This window comes from Sceloporus occidentalis, unplaced genomic scaffold (genome assembly GCF_023333645.1).
Source record: "Sceloporus occidentalis isolate IW3139 unplaced genomic scaffold, rSceOcc1.0.p SCAF_3, whole genome shotgun sequence".
In the NCBI taxonomy this organism is placed as follows: domain Eukaryota; kingdom Metazoa; phylum Chordata; class Lepidosauria; order Squamata; family Phrynosomatidae; genus Sceloporus; species Sceloporus occidentalis.
The window spans coordinates 45,533,790-45,549,805 of record NW_028316983.1 but is presented as its reverse complement, the minus strand read 5'-3'; the positions used below and the strand labels follow the sequence as shown (position 1 = coordinate 45,549,805).

General features: G+C 42.5%; 1 protein-coding gene across 3 annotated transcripts in view; it reads right to left on the bottom strand.

The window, feature by feature from the left end:
• The window catches only part of SYT2 (synaptotagmin 2), a 200,348-nt gene extending 185,452 nt beyond the window's left edge, over window positions 1–14,896 (bottom strand). For all 3 annotated transcript variants that reach the window (XR_016280403.1, XM_089514301.1, XM_089514304.1), the window contains exon 1: window positions 14,813–14,896. The gene's annotated coding sequence lies outside the window, so the exon portion shown is untranslated. The remainder of the gene's footprint in view (window positions 1–14,812) is intronic.
• Between the last annotated feature and the right edge of the window lie 1,120 nt (window positions 14,897–16,016).

The window sequence follows — 16,016 nt, the reverse complement described above, 5'->3', positions numbered from 1 at the left end:
CAAAATGAGGACATTGCTTCCTCAAAGAAATCCAGTGTCTAGCATTGGAGAGACTGAGACATTGAAAACTATTCACACATAATTCTTACATTTGCTTTGTAACTTTGTATTATAATATTTGCATTCCCTTGGTAAACTTTGTCTGCCCCTTTTCTGTAATGCCTAAACTTTATTTAGGCTTTCAGCCAAAATTTTAAGTTACTGCAATGTTAGAAATTTGGGGAAATGAAAAAACATTTCATGAGAGAGGGAACAGAATTCTTATTTGGGAGGGGTGATGTCTTCATTTTGCCCCTTATTATTATTATTATTATTATTATTATTAAACTTTATTTCTAAAGCGCTGTAATTATACACAGCGCTGTACAAAGTTGGTAAAATTAGAGAGAATATAAAAGCCTGCCCAAGGCATACATTCTAAAATAATAACAGTTAAAAGAGGAATAGATAAAATTACCATATAGAAAAGAAAAAACAAATTAAAAACATCAAATATCAAACAAATCACATCACATCAAATATTGTCAGACAGCCAGATGACAATCACAAATTCCCTGAGAACGCTTCCCTAAAAAATATGGTTTTCAGCTCAGCCTTAAAGCTGGTTAGGGAAGTGATGAGCCGTGCATGCAGAGGAAGAAGGTTCCAGGAATGAGGGGCAGCAAGAGAGAAGGGACGCTATGTAGCTTCCATAGCTACATCCCAGTATAACCTTCCTATAAAACACAGTTTGTCCATAGTGACTCATTGGTTGAGCTTCTTCTGTTCCTTCTGCTCACAGCTCAGTCAATTCCCCAGGGGAGCGTTCCTTGAATGTCTAGCAGTGCGACTTTCTAAACATCACCAAACTGTTATTGTAAGGAGTTATCACAATCCCTAAACTGCTCTCCTGTAGCTCTAAACTAATAAAATTGGAACACACAGATGTAAATGTTTGGTGTCATCACAATGACAAAAAGCACAAACAGGGAGTATGCAGTCTGGCATGTTCTGCAGCACCCGTTGCAGCAAAATGCTTAAGGCTGAGCAATGTCAGGCTGCACATTTCAAGAATGATTTAAGTGGTGGCAGTGCAGTGAGAGTGGGGAATTGCTCTCTCCATTCCACTCTCTGGAGAAAGGACCACATTTTGCTCTTGTTTCTTGTGCAGGCAGATCTCCAGTGACTCCAATACCCCTTGAAAAAGCCAGTAATCATGCCAAAGTTTTCAATAGCCAGGCTCCAGGGCTGGATCAGAGGGAAATTATCAGAACTTAACAGTTACTTTTTTGGATTACAACTTTAAGAATGCCTCAGCCAGCATGACAAATGGCTATGCTTCTTAGTAAATTCTGGAGGCTGTAGTCCAAAAAGTAACTTTTATGAGCTCTGAATACGCACACACTAATCTATATAAGAGCAGAACACAAAAAGAACAGGGAGGAAGAGAGGAGACTACAATTTATCTATTAAATGGGAATCTGAACATGTATCCTTCCTTTGACTTTCCTTTGGGCTTTCAGAATGGACATCGTCCACCTGAACTTTGCAATTAGCTGATTGAAGCATATGGTAGCAAATTTTCTTTCCAAGTTGGAAAATTAATGTCCTCTGATTTCAAACTATCCAAGCAACACAAGAAAATTACTTTGGGATAGCTTTGAACTACTGCTGTTCCTGTCCTTAAAATTGTGTGATTAAAAGAGCTTCTGACATCAGTGGTGCATCTACACTGTAGGAATCATGCACTTTGACATCACTTTAAGTGCTGTAGCTCCATCCTATAGAATCCTGGGATTGGTAATTTTACAAGGTTTTTAGCTTTCTCTGCCAAAGAGTGCTGGTGCCTCACCAAACTACAAATCCCAGGATTCTGTAGGATGGAGCCATTGCAGTTAAAGTCATGTCAAATTGTATTATTTCTAAAGTGTAGGTGCACCTTTATTCAACCTGATCTGTTTATGGTTTCTTAAGCCACCCTGCTCCACCAAATCCATTCTTGAGCAGCCTTTTTGCTGAGGCATGGGCTTGCATATATATGTGTGTTTTAATTTTCCTTTATGGATCAATGCCTATCACTCCATAACAGAGGTTTCAGCCTCTCTTCTGCCACTCTTTCCACTTGAGTGCTGCTAATTCTGTTTTCAGTATCCAGTTAGTGCTTTACAGGAACATCCCTAGTTCTGTCAGATTGCCCCATGGGGTGTGAGGCATGCTGTATCTGTCTAACGAATTGCCTGACACTCTTCAACATTTCCTTTCCTTGCATGAAGAGGTGGGATCTCAGAATGACATCAGCTTCCTTAATGGTTATTTTAAATATGGCATCACACAGCTGTCTGCTCTATAAATGGGTTCAGTTCTAAAAGGGGCGAGGGAAGTTGGTCATCTGTTCACTAATTTTAAAGACAGAATCAAGGGAATTCAGGAGAGATTTTTCCATTTGGGAACTGTTCCATTTGGAACAGTCTGACCCTGGAGTAAAGTTCCTGCTTCTCAATGCTTCTTTTTTTTAGGATTCATTATCTGTGTCTGAATATGACATTTAATCATCTCTCTCCTGACCTAGACTGAAAACAAACAACTCTTTGGCCGGTTACAGACCGGCACTTTAGTGCGTGACGAGCACGCACTAGGGTTACAAAAGGGCGGTGCTTCTGCACCGCCCTAACCCTAGTGCATGCTCGTCACGCACTAAACGGCGGCGGCCCTTCCATATGGCCGCCACCGTGAGGACGTCACGGCCGCGCCGCCTAGTGCGCCCTGAACACGGAGCAGGAAGGAGCTCCGTTTTGGAGCTCCTTCCTGGTTTAGTCCGCTGGGCGCAGCCTTCCGACAGCTGCGCCCAGTGGACTAAAAGAGAAAGGGGCCAAGCGGCCCCTTTCTCTTCTCCCCGCCGCAGCGGGGTGTCCTTGGGGCTTGAAGCCCCAGGGACACCTCTTTTCAGGCTGCGGGGAAGCGGCGTTTTGCTGCTTCCCCGCAGCCTGAAAAGCGGCGGATCAGGGCCTCAGCGGCTGCCGCTCTGCACACTGAGGCCCCGATACACCGGGGAAAGGGGCGGGTGCAGCCCGCCCCAAATGGGCGGTCTATAACCCGCCTTTGAGACACATATGTGTGACCAAACTGAGTATAACATTATTCCAGATATTTGTCCCAAAGCATCAAGCCTTCCAGATACTGATAGACTGAAAGTACCAAATTTATCTTCACTATTGGCAATCCTGGCTAGGATTACTGGGACTTGCAGTCTGATAGCACAGAATCAGAGAGTTGGAAGGGTCCACAAGGCCATCTAATTCAACCCTTTGCCCTGCAGCAGTACAAAACTACAGCATTCATTAAAGATGCCAATTAAGTCTCTGTTTAAAAACCTTCAAAGAAGAATCACCCATCACCCACCAAGGCACTCCATTCCATTGTTGAACAGTTCATAAAGAAGAAGAAGAAGTAGTAGTAGTTGCTATTTTTCCTAATGTTTAGGTGAAATCTCTTTTCTTGTAATTTGAACCCTCTGGTCTGTGCTAAAAGTACCTAGAAGTGCCTTTGGCCAACTTCAGCTAGTGCAGCAGCTGAGTTTCTAGGGATAGTGAATTTGGCCACAGTGATCTATGACTTAATTACCTCTTGATTAGGTTACTGTAATGTGCTCTGCTTGCAGATGCCCTTGAAAAATGTGGAGAAGCTAAAGCTCACACAAAATGTGGTAGCCACACTACTGTCAAATATGCAGTTTAAGAGACTATACATTACTGATTTTGTACCAGCTGCACTGGCTTACAGTATGTTTCCAACTTCAATTAAAGGTGCTACCTTTTTTACCTATGAAGTTCAGAATTATCTTTAAAAACTACATCCTTTCCTGGGAGCCATACTAGATTTTGAGATTATCTATGTAAACCCCCCCTCCCATCCCTGTGAGAGCAGGAGATAGTGTAGATGTGTGTGTGTGTGTTGTTTATCAGCACCTCTGTTGTGAAAAATCCTCCCAAGGGAAGCCAAGCTGGCTCCATCCTTACTGATAGTCAGATAGGCAGTCAAACCTGGATTATTGTAGTAGGCATTTAATCTTTTTTAAATATATTTCATTTCTGCCATTTTTCTGATTTTATTATACACTGTTTTGGGGGCTGGAGGGTAAGAAAATGAAATATAAACAAGTATGTGGTGTCTGGTGCCCACTCAAACATTTCAAAAAAAGAAAGGGGGAAAGGAAATGTATAATGAAAAAAGGGGGAAATGTTTTCTCTGTGTTACTTTATACACAGAGAGATTTAGGAGTAAAGATAAATTAAACAGAAATGCATCCCATCATGCTACAGTGAGGAAGACTGGCTGTGTGATCCATGTGTCTTCCCAGTATCCCTCTCAGGTCAGGCTGGGAGAATGATTGGCTGAACGATATACAACATACATTTTAGCTTACTGGGGATATGAACCTAGGTTTCAACCATTCTGCCACACCAGTTCTTCTCCTGTATATATAAAATAATGGCTATCCTTTATCTCAGAACTCTACAGCTGCATAAACATTCAGAAAATAGCAGAGATTTACAGGTGTTGTTAAAAACAACTAAAATGAGTGATTCTCTATTAGAGTGAGTGGTTAAGAGGTGTACAACTGGGGTGAAAGGGAAGAATGGTGAATGGAAAACATTAAAGCCCCAATCCTGTATCTTCTTCTCTGGCGTAAGCCTCATACTTTTGAACTGAGCATTTTGGCAGGCTACATGAACCCACCTCTGTATAAAAATTCTGATATTTTTAAAGAGCTTGTATATTCTTTTTACCATTTAAATGCCTTCTCTTTGTTCTGTGTTTAAATGCCAAGCCACTGCTCCTGTCCTTTGAAATAAATTCAATTTTGATTTTAATCTGCTGTGCTATACCTTGTTTCTTCCCTCTACCTTCTCACACTAGCCACTATGGTTGTGCTATTAATGCTGATAAATACATAATGACTCAAATTCTGTTGTTAACCCTGACTAGAGTTTAGCCATTGAATCAGTTTCATTTACCTCCGTGTTGATTCTCCATTCAACAGATGATTCAATAGATCTGCTTTTGTTGAGATGGACCAACAAGATTTTGGCTGATATATAAGGTAATAATTTTATAATATATAAACTTGTAGAATCCTAGAGCTGAAAGGGATCACAAAAGTCATATAGTTCAACCCTTTGCCATGCAGGAATAAAAACTAAAGCACTCCTCAGAGACATCCATCCACATCTGTTTAAAGACCTCCAAAGAAGGAGAGTTCACCATCCCAGAAGCAGTCTATTCTTCAGGCCCCTTTAAAAATAAAGGAATTGACATGTATCTGATGGTTAGAGAGTATGTCAATAGCTCTTTCCAATAGGTTTTGGACCTGGGAGGTGAGGATCATAAAGGAAAGTGATTGATAGAAATGCTCATATCTGAAAAGGCTGTTTCTTACCACCATATTTTCTCTGTTACATTCCTTACTTTGATCAACTCCACATTTTTTCTTCCAAACCAGCTGTGTTGTAATATCATCACAATAGTGGCTACTAGTGAAGAAAATTGCAACACTATGGGGCACTTTGATTGGTTGAAGTTGTTGGACTGAATCAGACATTGGCCTGAACTCATTGGTAGTCCCAACTAGAATAGCCCCATTGAATCAGTTGTTGAATTGGTTTAAAACATTTGAAGTAAGTCAACATTTCTGTACATCTCACTGATTCCATGGATCTTCTGTAGTCAAAACTACCAATAGGGGCAATTATTTCCTGTGATCATTGGGGTACAAAACATTGTGGTAAAGGAAGATAAATTTATAGGAACCTCTGAAAACAAAAATCGCTGCTATTGCATGCAGTCATTTAAGTACATGAAGCTGTATCTGCTCTCTGGAAGATGGATGTCATTATCCAGTGGCATCAATCTGTTAATGGCAATGAGGATATATTCATGTACACATAGGAGAAATCCAAGGCAAATTCCATTCGAACAAGCAATTTGGCAACTGGTTGCATAACTCATTGGACAAGTGGTTGCATAAAACCTAGATTCAGAGCTGGTGTGCAACAAGTTGTGGACCTTATATGCAAAGACACTTGCATAACTGATTGCAGAACCATTTACACAAGTTTAGTATGGTGAGGAACCACAATAACATATCATATGTGCAACTGGAAAACTGGAGTTAGGCCTAAGAGTCTTTGCTGGCTGCATTGAGTGTGCTGTTGTTTTTTCTAAATGCAGAGTCATCATTGAATGAACAGAAGGCTTGCCAAGTTGGCTTGCAGTTCAAAAACACTGGATACAGGCCAGTTTTAGTTCAGAATGCAAAAATATTTGTTGATTGGTTAAAAGTAAAAGCTTTGTCTGCTCCAAAGTGTTGCAGGAAACAAGGTCTTCTGGAAATGATGATTATTCTACTGCCAAGATAGAGGAACATTCATGATTCAGGCTGTGTGTCATCTAAGTGATCATTCAAGACTTGATTAATACACTGACAATTGTGCAATGTTTGGTTTAGCCCATACTTGAGGATGTTTGATGTTATCAAAATCCCATTATAGCAAAAGAAACCATGAAAGGAAATTAGCCACTGCATTTGAGAGATGACATTTAATCACACTGATAAATCTGATATTAGGACTAATAACTAAATGACATTTTAAAAGTATATCTAATGTATTGATTAAAAATATGAGTAGTGGAGCTGGAAGATACAAATTCTGATCTTACTTCCTTAGCTATGAGTTTGTTTGAAAACCCTTGGCAAAACATAATCAGGAAGAAAGTCCCCAAAATAAGTGTGCAAGATAATGAAGGGTACAAAAGAAGAATTTATTGAATATAAATCAAGCTACACATTTTTGATTCTCAGTTGCATCATCCACAATTGGACTATCTGACAGTGATGTTGTAAGGATAACTGAAGTAATATATGCAACAGGTTTAATTCACTCAAAATATCCTATATAATTCCTAAGAATTATCATTACTTTGGAAAATTCAGTGACCAAGATCCTGCAGTGACAGAAGTAGCTATGACAATGGAGCTCCATCTACTTCTGCCAAAGCTGCCGGTCCCAGACCTAGCTCTTAAGCCAAGCAGTGCCCCACCAGAAGGGCTTCTGGGGCACTGCAAAGCAGGATACTGAGAAAGGTGATGACAGAGTTCTCCTGGTCATGGACATCTTGAAATGGATAGTTGGGGAGGCACTTTGAGGTCCTGCCAGAGCTGCTTCTGCATGACATTCAGTGTTTGCAGTTGCTGTTTTAATTAATTCAAAATGGAATTCTAGGGTTGCTTTTAAACTGCTTAGGGCGGGGGGGGGGTAGGGAATATTTTAATGTGCTTTTTAAATGTTTTTAACTTTGTATTGTTTAGTTGCTTTTTATTTGTTCATTGCCTCAGGAGAAATACAATAGATGGATGGATGGGTGGGTGGGTGGGTGATAGATAGATAGATCACACCATAACTGCACGGGCAGAGCTCTATCCCACATAATATAGGATCTGTCTTTTGCGCCAGTTTTTGACTGATAGAATTGAAGGTTCTAGTGAAACAAAAACAGAATAGATCCTACAACCCTGAATCCCACGTAAGTGATGCATAATACATGATCTTCAAGAGAGCTGCTTTTGAGGTAAGAGAGATGAAGTCAATACTATGATGTTCTGCCAATAATGATTTGATTTCCATTTGTGGGATGAAGTCTCTCTGGCTGATACCAAGGGTGATTTGAGCACCATCCATGAAGGCCACTTAAGTGAGTATTAGAATGATCTCAAAGAAGACTGTTCTTGTTCGTCGTCAGAAAATGAAGGCAGCAGGAACCTATCTCCTTCCTAGCCGTCCAACTTCTGTATTGTGTGACCTTGGGAAAGTGACGCCCTGTACCTTAGTCATTTTGAGCTTGATTGTTTGAAGCTAAAAGACCTTACATACAGTAACTGCAAAAAATGACTGGTTCTGATTACAGCAGGAAGACTGCAGAGTTCTCAGCAAATGTAATCTGGATAGAGATGATGCAGCAGATGGCTGCTGACCTCCTGCCATACATATCATTTCTAGCGCAAAGGTAGTAAATCTCCAGCAAGTAAAATATATCTATCCCTCAGAAGACATTCTTTTGAGGGAAGGGAATAAAAATCTGTATCCAGCTGAGCCCTACCCAGACAGCTTTGCATGCACACAGACTAACATGGAAACATTGTATGTTTTTTAGATTTTCTTTGAGAGCAGTACTGTTCCGTGTTACACACACACCCCCCAGACTCCCCCAGGAGCATGGCCATTGATCCAGCCTATAGAAGACCCCAGTGAGCTATAGAATTCATTGGGTAATTTGGAGATGGGCTGTAAATCATTCAGTGTTCCATGCACCTTGGCATGTAGTCATGCTGGCCACATGATCATGGAGTCATCTTTCACAATGCTGGCTTCCTTGGCTTGTTAACAGAGATGAGCACTACCCCCTATAGTCAGACATGACTAGACAATCACATCTAAGGGGAAACCTTTACAGTGCGCCCGCGCCATATGCGGGTGCGCCATACGCGGCCTTGAGCATACGCGCTCAAGCCGCAGGGCGCACGTGGGGCGGAAGGGGCGGTGCGTCCCATTCAATTGAATGGGTGTGCGCGCCCGTTGCGCCCCACGAACACCCGCGCCGCCGCGCCGCCGCACACGAGCCCCATTGTTTCCAATGGAGCTCGAGCATAGGCGGAATTCGCCTTACGCAGAGGGATCCGGAACGGATCCCCCGCGTAAGGCGAGGACAGACTGTACCCTTTTTTTGTGTCCTCACATGCAAAGACAAATAATTACACTAGTTTTCTCCTAAATGTGTGTGTGTGGGGGGGGGGGGGGATGAATGCTCCTCTACAGTATTCTATATGCATTTGAATATCCTGAAGTGTTGTGGAGGAATTATTCTGGAAAAAATGAAGGCTTCTTTTGTTTTGTTTTTTGTATTTTTTTTTAGTTTTACATAACCCCCCTGTTTTCTGTGCAGGATACCCATTTTTGCACCAAAAATAGTTCTGTGCAAAAACTCCCACAGATTAGTTCTTCCATGACAATTTTGTGATGCCAAATATGAGGAGAAAATTGCACAAAATCCTTGCTGGTCTATTCTTCCTGATGGGTTTCCTAACTGTTGGGAAACCTGTCTTATACCAAGGCTTGCCTCTCCAGGTTGTTGTGAGAGAATAAAGTGTGGTGAAGGAGAGCAATGAACTCACTGAAGGCAATGCAGGATATACATGTAAATAATGTTTTTTTGAAAAAAATTAAGAATCTGTTGTGCCAAATGGGAGACAGTGAGCCCAAGCCTCATCTAATTCAGCCTCATTTTAAGGCATAGATGTCACCTGAGAAAGTTGGAAAAAGAATCAGCATCAAGCTTTCGTGAAACTATTTTACTTGGCAGCCCTGCAGAGAAAAAAACATTGGGGGAATAACCATAAATTCCTGTGGTTCGTTTCTCCCATTAGTAACTGCAACTGTTGTAGCCATATTTCAAAGAGCTTCATTGAGATTTCAAAGTGAGTCACTCACACTGCCATGTTTACTAACAATGGTATATTAATAAAGACATTGTAAATACAGTGGGCCCTCCCTCAGTATCTGCTGAGTTTTGGATGTTCAAGTCCCATTATATACAAAGGCATAGTAAAATGGTGTCCCTTCTATAAAATGGCTAGATAAAGATTTGCTTTTTGGAACTGTTTTTGTGTGAATTCTTTTGAACCACAGTTGGTTGAATTCATGGATGCAGAATCCATGCATATGAATGACCAACTATACTGCTATATTTCATCATGGAAAATAGGTCCAGACTGCAAAGGAACCCAGGACAATTTTCAATCATTGTTTGAGACAATGCTGTGGAAATAATGACAGGGGCCAGAGGTCCTTTCACCCTACTTATTTATGGTGCTGTTTCTACTTCAACTGCTTTGATTCTGTTCTGTAAATCCTAGGACTTGCAGTCTTGGCCAGAGAGCTCTAGTACCTCATCAAAGTCCAAAATACAGGACTCCATAGCATGAAGCCATGGCAACTGAATTGGAACCATAGTGTATAGCATGTGTAGTGTGAAAGGGTACCAGGAAAAGGGCAACAGAAGCTGCTGCAGAAAAACACCACAGAAAAGGCACCAAAGGCTTATTAGAGATGTCACTGAACCAAATCCTCAAAGATGATCCCCTTGCCTGGTATAAATATCACCAGTTACAAGAATGGCATAGTACAGCAACATAGCACATGTGCGTCACTGACTGTATACTTGTAAAAAAAACACAACTTTAAATGGCTCTTAGCTTCTTGGTTGTTTGCCATGTATACTAGTGCTACCAATAAGATGGGACTGTATTGGGATATCTGAGGGAAATTATTATTATTATTATCCCATCTGTTTCCAAAAACTTGGATTTAAGCCACCTTCAAGAAAAAAATGGGCATAAATCAGATGATACAATCCTCTTGATGTATGAATCAAATACAGTGCTACAGTATAGACCATAAAGTGTTGATCCACCCTTATCAGCTGGTAGTGGGTTACATTCATGGAATATTGGCAAGGAGTTTATTAATGGGCTTCTCATTTGTCAGTAAAAATTTTAAATAATATAACAGCATGTATATAAATAAATAAATAAATTATAAAAATAAATAAATATGCATTAACTCACTTCAATATTCCTTCCTTCCTTCCTTCCCATCTTTTCCTAATACTAGGACTTAAGGCTGCTTAAAAAGTTAAAAGAAATACAGTTTAAAACAACTGCATAAAGAGAAGAGGTCTACATTTAACTGTTTGGCAGCTTTATTGTACCCTAGTTTAGTCCATTAAGAGGCCTTAAACAATAGTTGTAAATAGAGATGACAGAGTGACACTGTGCCAGTCTCAGTGCTGATAAGGAAGCACTCTCTGAGAACAGGAATCTTCTTCCTCTCAATTTCAAGGTAGAAGGAGGAGGGGGAACGATACCTTCTCCCAAACATGTGACCATTGTCATAGTTTCTAGAAAGCCAGTCTTCTTAGGGTATACAACTCACACCTGTGAGAACTTTCCTTTGCCTTTGAAAGGGGAACACCAAAGCCTTCCTAAGAACTTGAAAAGCCCATCTGGGGCTAGAGAATTATGTCCAAAGAGTGCAAGCTCAAGACCACCTGAATTTAGGCTGCATTAGAGTGCAGTAACAGAAAATATAAACAAGCAAGTGTTCTGGCTGAAATGAAAAAACTTTCTTGTTTATTTTTTCTGTTGCTGCATTCCCCCCATCTATTTGTAAAGTTAGAATTTGTACTCTTTGCTCTCATTTTACTTTAGTGTATCCTTTGACCCTAGATGGAGCAAGGCATGAGTTGAACAAGTCCTCCAGGTCACTATGCATCTCCTTTCAGAAAGCACTGCACATTGAGAGAACTGTGCACATAATAGCTACCTCCTTATTAGGGATGTTTCGTGTGAATGACATCTTCTACATTAATCAAATTAGACTGAATCTTAATGGAAGCTCCTTTGACTTTCAGAGTCTTGATGGGACTCTTCCCACTAGGATGCTGCCTTCTAGCTGCATGCTTTTGCATTAGATTTACTTCCATTCACACAACACTACTGAACCTAGCATATCACTGTTTCCATAAATATGAATACATATGAACACATATGTCACTCCAGCGATGAGCTTCTGACATGAGAAAAAACACTCTCCTGAGTAAGGGTCTGTACAACATGTAGTGCATACTGATCCTGATCCTCCTAATTCTATATGGATTCAGACATTTATACATCCCCTGGAGCCAAACTCAGTGTTGTACCTTAAGGAAAAACATTAACATATTTCACTCTCCTCACCCTCTTCTCTGCTCTATGAATATTAGATGACCTTCTGATCATATAAAAGTTATGGCCTTTTTTTTTTTTACACACAAAAGTTTCCTGATCTTTTGTTTCATATCAAAATAATGATATTATTTCAGATTTAATTAGTGTGTTCATAGTGACATGCTCACATTTAATATTTTACCTGCAGGTAAAACCTCAATAGATCATGATACAGCAGTCCACAACATAGTGTCTACAGAGGCAATGGAAGAAAACATCTACAAGAGAAGTATATGCAGCTTCTCTCTATCATCCATAAAAATTGCTTCTTTTCTCTTCTGCAGTATTCTCTAGTGAAAGAGCCATCCCATTTTTTAAAAAAGAAAAATCCCTGAGTGTCACAGTATTCAGAAAATGTACAGGTCCACTGCATTCCCATTATAAAAGTCTTCCTCTATGACAATGTATCTCACTGATGAGTCAATGGGAGCACAAGAAAAGTTTCCATGAGCCCTGACAAGATGTTGCCCAAATCATATACTCACAGAGGGCAAAGTAGCCTGACACTCAGATAATGAGGCCATCTAGGTGTAGAGCAAATGACAGCAAGCTGACCGAGTCTGTATGTGTGTTCCAAAAGGAGACTGCAGTAGAAAGGGTGAGCTAGGCCTTATCAGGAGCAGACAGAGCTAATGACTCAAGAGCTAGAAAATCATTATCTCCCATCTCATCTTGTAAGCACTCCAGAGGTATAATAGAGAGCTTGGAAAGTGACTTGTCCTATGTGCCAGCAAGCTAGCAAAGAATCAGCAGACTCATCCCCAGCAATCTCATGCTGCAGTCCACCTCCAAAGAGTTAGTCAAAGACGACGTGTTTTTTTAAAAAAAAGATTCAGATTGTCTGAATCTTAGACTTAAACCTCTCCTCTCTCTCATGCAAAAAGTCATTGTGCTGAAAGTTCACACTATTATTTTTTTCTGTGCAGTCATATGGGCATGATAGTAAACTGATTTGAGAAAGGTTTTGTATGCACTGAGTGGCATACACAGTGAGCTGGCAACCAGTCCCATGATCAACTTTCCGCAGCCGTTACAATCAAGGAGATGGGTGGCTGGTCACTCTATTCACTCTATCAGCTGAGGTGTGAATTGGTCACTCTATCCAATTCACACTGACTTTTGACCACATGTCAACTACCTGTGTACATCGTCACATACAGAAAAGCAAGCTGTAGTCCACACCCATAAAACAGTGAATTCATTTTGTCCATATCTCCAGATAATACTATTTTATGAAGGTCCAGACAGCAGAGACCACCTCAACAGAAGGACCAATTTAATTCACTGGCCCTAGAATGACATATGCAGTGACCCATATCATGGATTGTTCCTTTCCTTCCTTTGCTTCCTCTTTCTCACATGCCACGCAACTGGACTTGAACACTGACGCATCTGGTTTTTGCTGCAGTGGATTGTACTTTGCCCAGTACAGCCTGTTCTTCCCTTTGGGGCACTATCATCCCTTGCTGAACCGTGTCACAGAGGGCTGAGTCAGCATATCTTACAAACAATTGCAGGGAGCATGATTCCTTTCATCAACTATTGCATACAGTTATAGAGCTGAAATGTAAAGTATCCCAATGGACTCTGAAAAGGTTTTGCAACAAAGTGCCATGTAATAGAGGCGACCCACTTGAAAAGGTGGTGGCCAGCCCTTCTTAAGGCTCACACTTGCTGAGTTCAAAATCTAGGCTTTGCACCACAGAAAGCTTCACTTCCCACATTAGGAAAGTTAGTGGGGCACTCTTTCCAGAGAAGCCTGGCAGCGGCGCATTCATTGGGGACCCGTTGCACCAATATCACAGTGCGCCAGCAGGATCTAAAAGCTGAGGTACCGCAGATCAAGTGAGTAAAGACAAAGATTGTGTGCCTGAGCGCCCCCCCCCCCCATCTGCAGCATCTGCATGAACTTGCAGGAGTGTGTCTTTTGTTACTGGGCACACACGTGCAAGAAGCCCCCTCTGCTTCCCTGACCCTGCAATTGTACTCTATAACCTTGATAGGTGGTGAGAGAGGGAGAGGGAGAGGGAGAGGGAGATCCAGCTTGTGTCACATCTTCAGTCTGCACACCAGGCAGGACCTTTCTCTGTAAAAGACTCTTAACACACCACTGGAACGGACTCAATCACTCACACACACACCACAAACCCTCCTCTGAAGGCTGACATTCGAGGACACAACCGACTTTCTGAGGCTGTGCAGTGGACTGCTGTCCAGGGCCAAGGGTGATCTCCACCAGAGAAGCCCCTCTAACCCGAGAGCTGTCCATTCAGCACTTCCCCCAAAGGCAACCCAGCTGACCCTCCATTCAGCACCATGGACAGCCATCTCTCCGCGTTTCTCGGAGCCCTTGCTGGGACCTTTCCCTGCCTTTCTGCAGTCCTTCTACAAGCCACGCGTTTGCGGTTTTTCTTAACGTTGAAATACAAAGGCACAGCAGCCCACTGGACTTCTTCTCTCTCTTTTCCCCTCCCCCCCATCTCTCTGCTCCTTTTGTCCCAAAGATTGGCTGCACCCGCACTGCAGAAATAATCCGCTTTGACACCACTTTAACTGCCCTGGTTCAGTGCTCTGGAATTCTGGGAAGTATAGTTTGCTGCGGCACCAGTGCGGAGCCTCAGATGCCGGCCTCTGAAGTAGATCAAGGCTGCATCCGCACTGCAGAAACAATCCAGTTTGACACCACTTTAACTTCCCTGGTTCAATGCGAATGGCATTCTGGGGGCTGTGGTTTTTTGAGACACTGAGCCTTCTCTGTTGGTGCGGCAACTAAGTACAGGATCCCATAGCATGGAGCCAGGGCAGGTTAAGTGCTGTCGAACCGGATTCTTCCTGCAGTGAGGATGCAGCCGAAGCGAGGGGACTCTCGCTCCCAGAGGCAAAGGAAGGATCCAGCCCCAAAGTGCAGGAGGGACAGAGAAGCGAACAAAGAACGAGGAGGAAAGTGCAACTTACTGCTTGCTGCCGAGGAGAGGCAGAGAGAAGAGCGGCCAGCCAGCGATCAGGCTCCAAGGAGGGCTGGGAGGCTTGCTGGGTCCCTGCAAATGCTGCAGTTGCTTCTCCCACCCGCCTTCCAGGGCTCCCTACGGCAGGCTGGCTTCTGCAGAGCTCCCGCCTCATTGGCTCCAGCCAAGAAAGCTTCTGCATTAATTGAGAAGGGGCTCCCCCTGCCTCCTCCTCCTCCTCCTCCTCCTCCTCCCTAGTGCAGTTCATCCTCCAGCCCAAAGGAAGGTGGACGCCCCTCCCCCCTGCCTCCTTCCCTTCCATCCCAACTCCTTTCCAAGTCCCTGCATCCAGACTTTTGCTGAGCTTTGCAGTCTGAATCCAGCACAGAGGGAAACCTGCCTGACCGATGGAACAGCCTGCTAAGTCAGCTGCAGTGGCAAGAATGCAGGGAGGGGGCACTTGAGGGGGAAACTGTGCGTGTGTATATATGTATCTATGAGGGTGGGCAAGTGTGTGTGCTCGTGTCTCTGTGTGTGAGAGAGGTAATGGTTTCATGGCTAGAAGTGCAGATCTCACCTCCAAGAAGAAACTGGATAACCTGGATTTATCTGATTGGGTGGGGGGAAAGCTTGTAAAGGTGCTTCAACCGCACAAATTGCTCTCGCAAATGAAGTCTTCCACAAGCAGCCACTTGTGAAGAAAGGAGAAAGTGATTTAGGAAGGAGATCCTCATCCAAGCTGTAGTCAAGGTCAGAGCCAGAGGTTGTGATTATTAATACTCCCATCAAATAGCACACAAGCAGAACTCTCCATGCTTCTTCACCATAACTTAGAGTCAAGTCCCTGCACAATCTAACTCAAAGCAATGGATCTAGACCGCTTCTCTTCAAAGTACCAACAAATGCCACCCATGCAGAAATGCAGTATTTGCTTAATCTCTGCATTGTTTGGTGCAGTGTGTCCTTACTGGTTAGGTTTGATGTTCTCTCTCCCTTTTTTCTTTCTCTCATTATAAAGATTAGCTAAAAGACAAGGCGAGAATCAGAGTGGCATAGTGGTTTGAACACTGGACTATGACTCTGGAAACCAGGGTTCGAATTCCCACTTGGCCAAAAAAAAACCACTGGGTGGCTGTAGGCAGGTCACAGTCTCAGAGGAAGGCAAAGGGAACCCCCTCTGAACAAATCTGGCCAAGGGAGCCATGTGATACCAT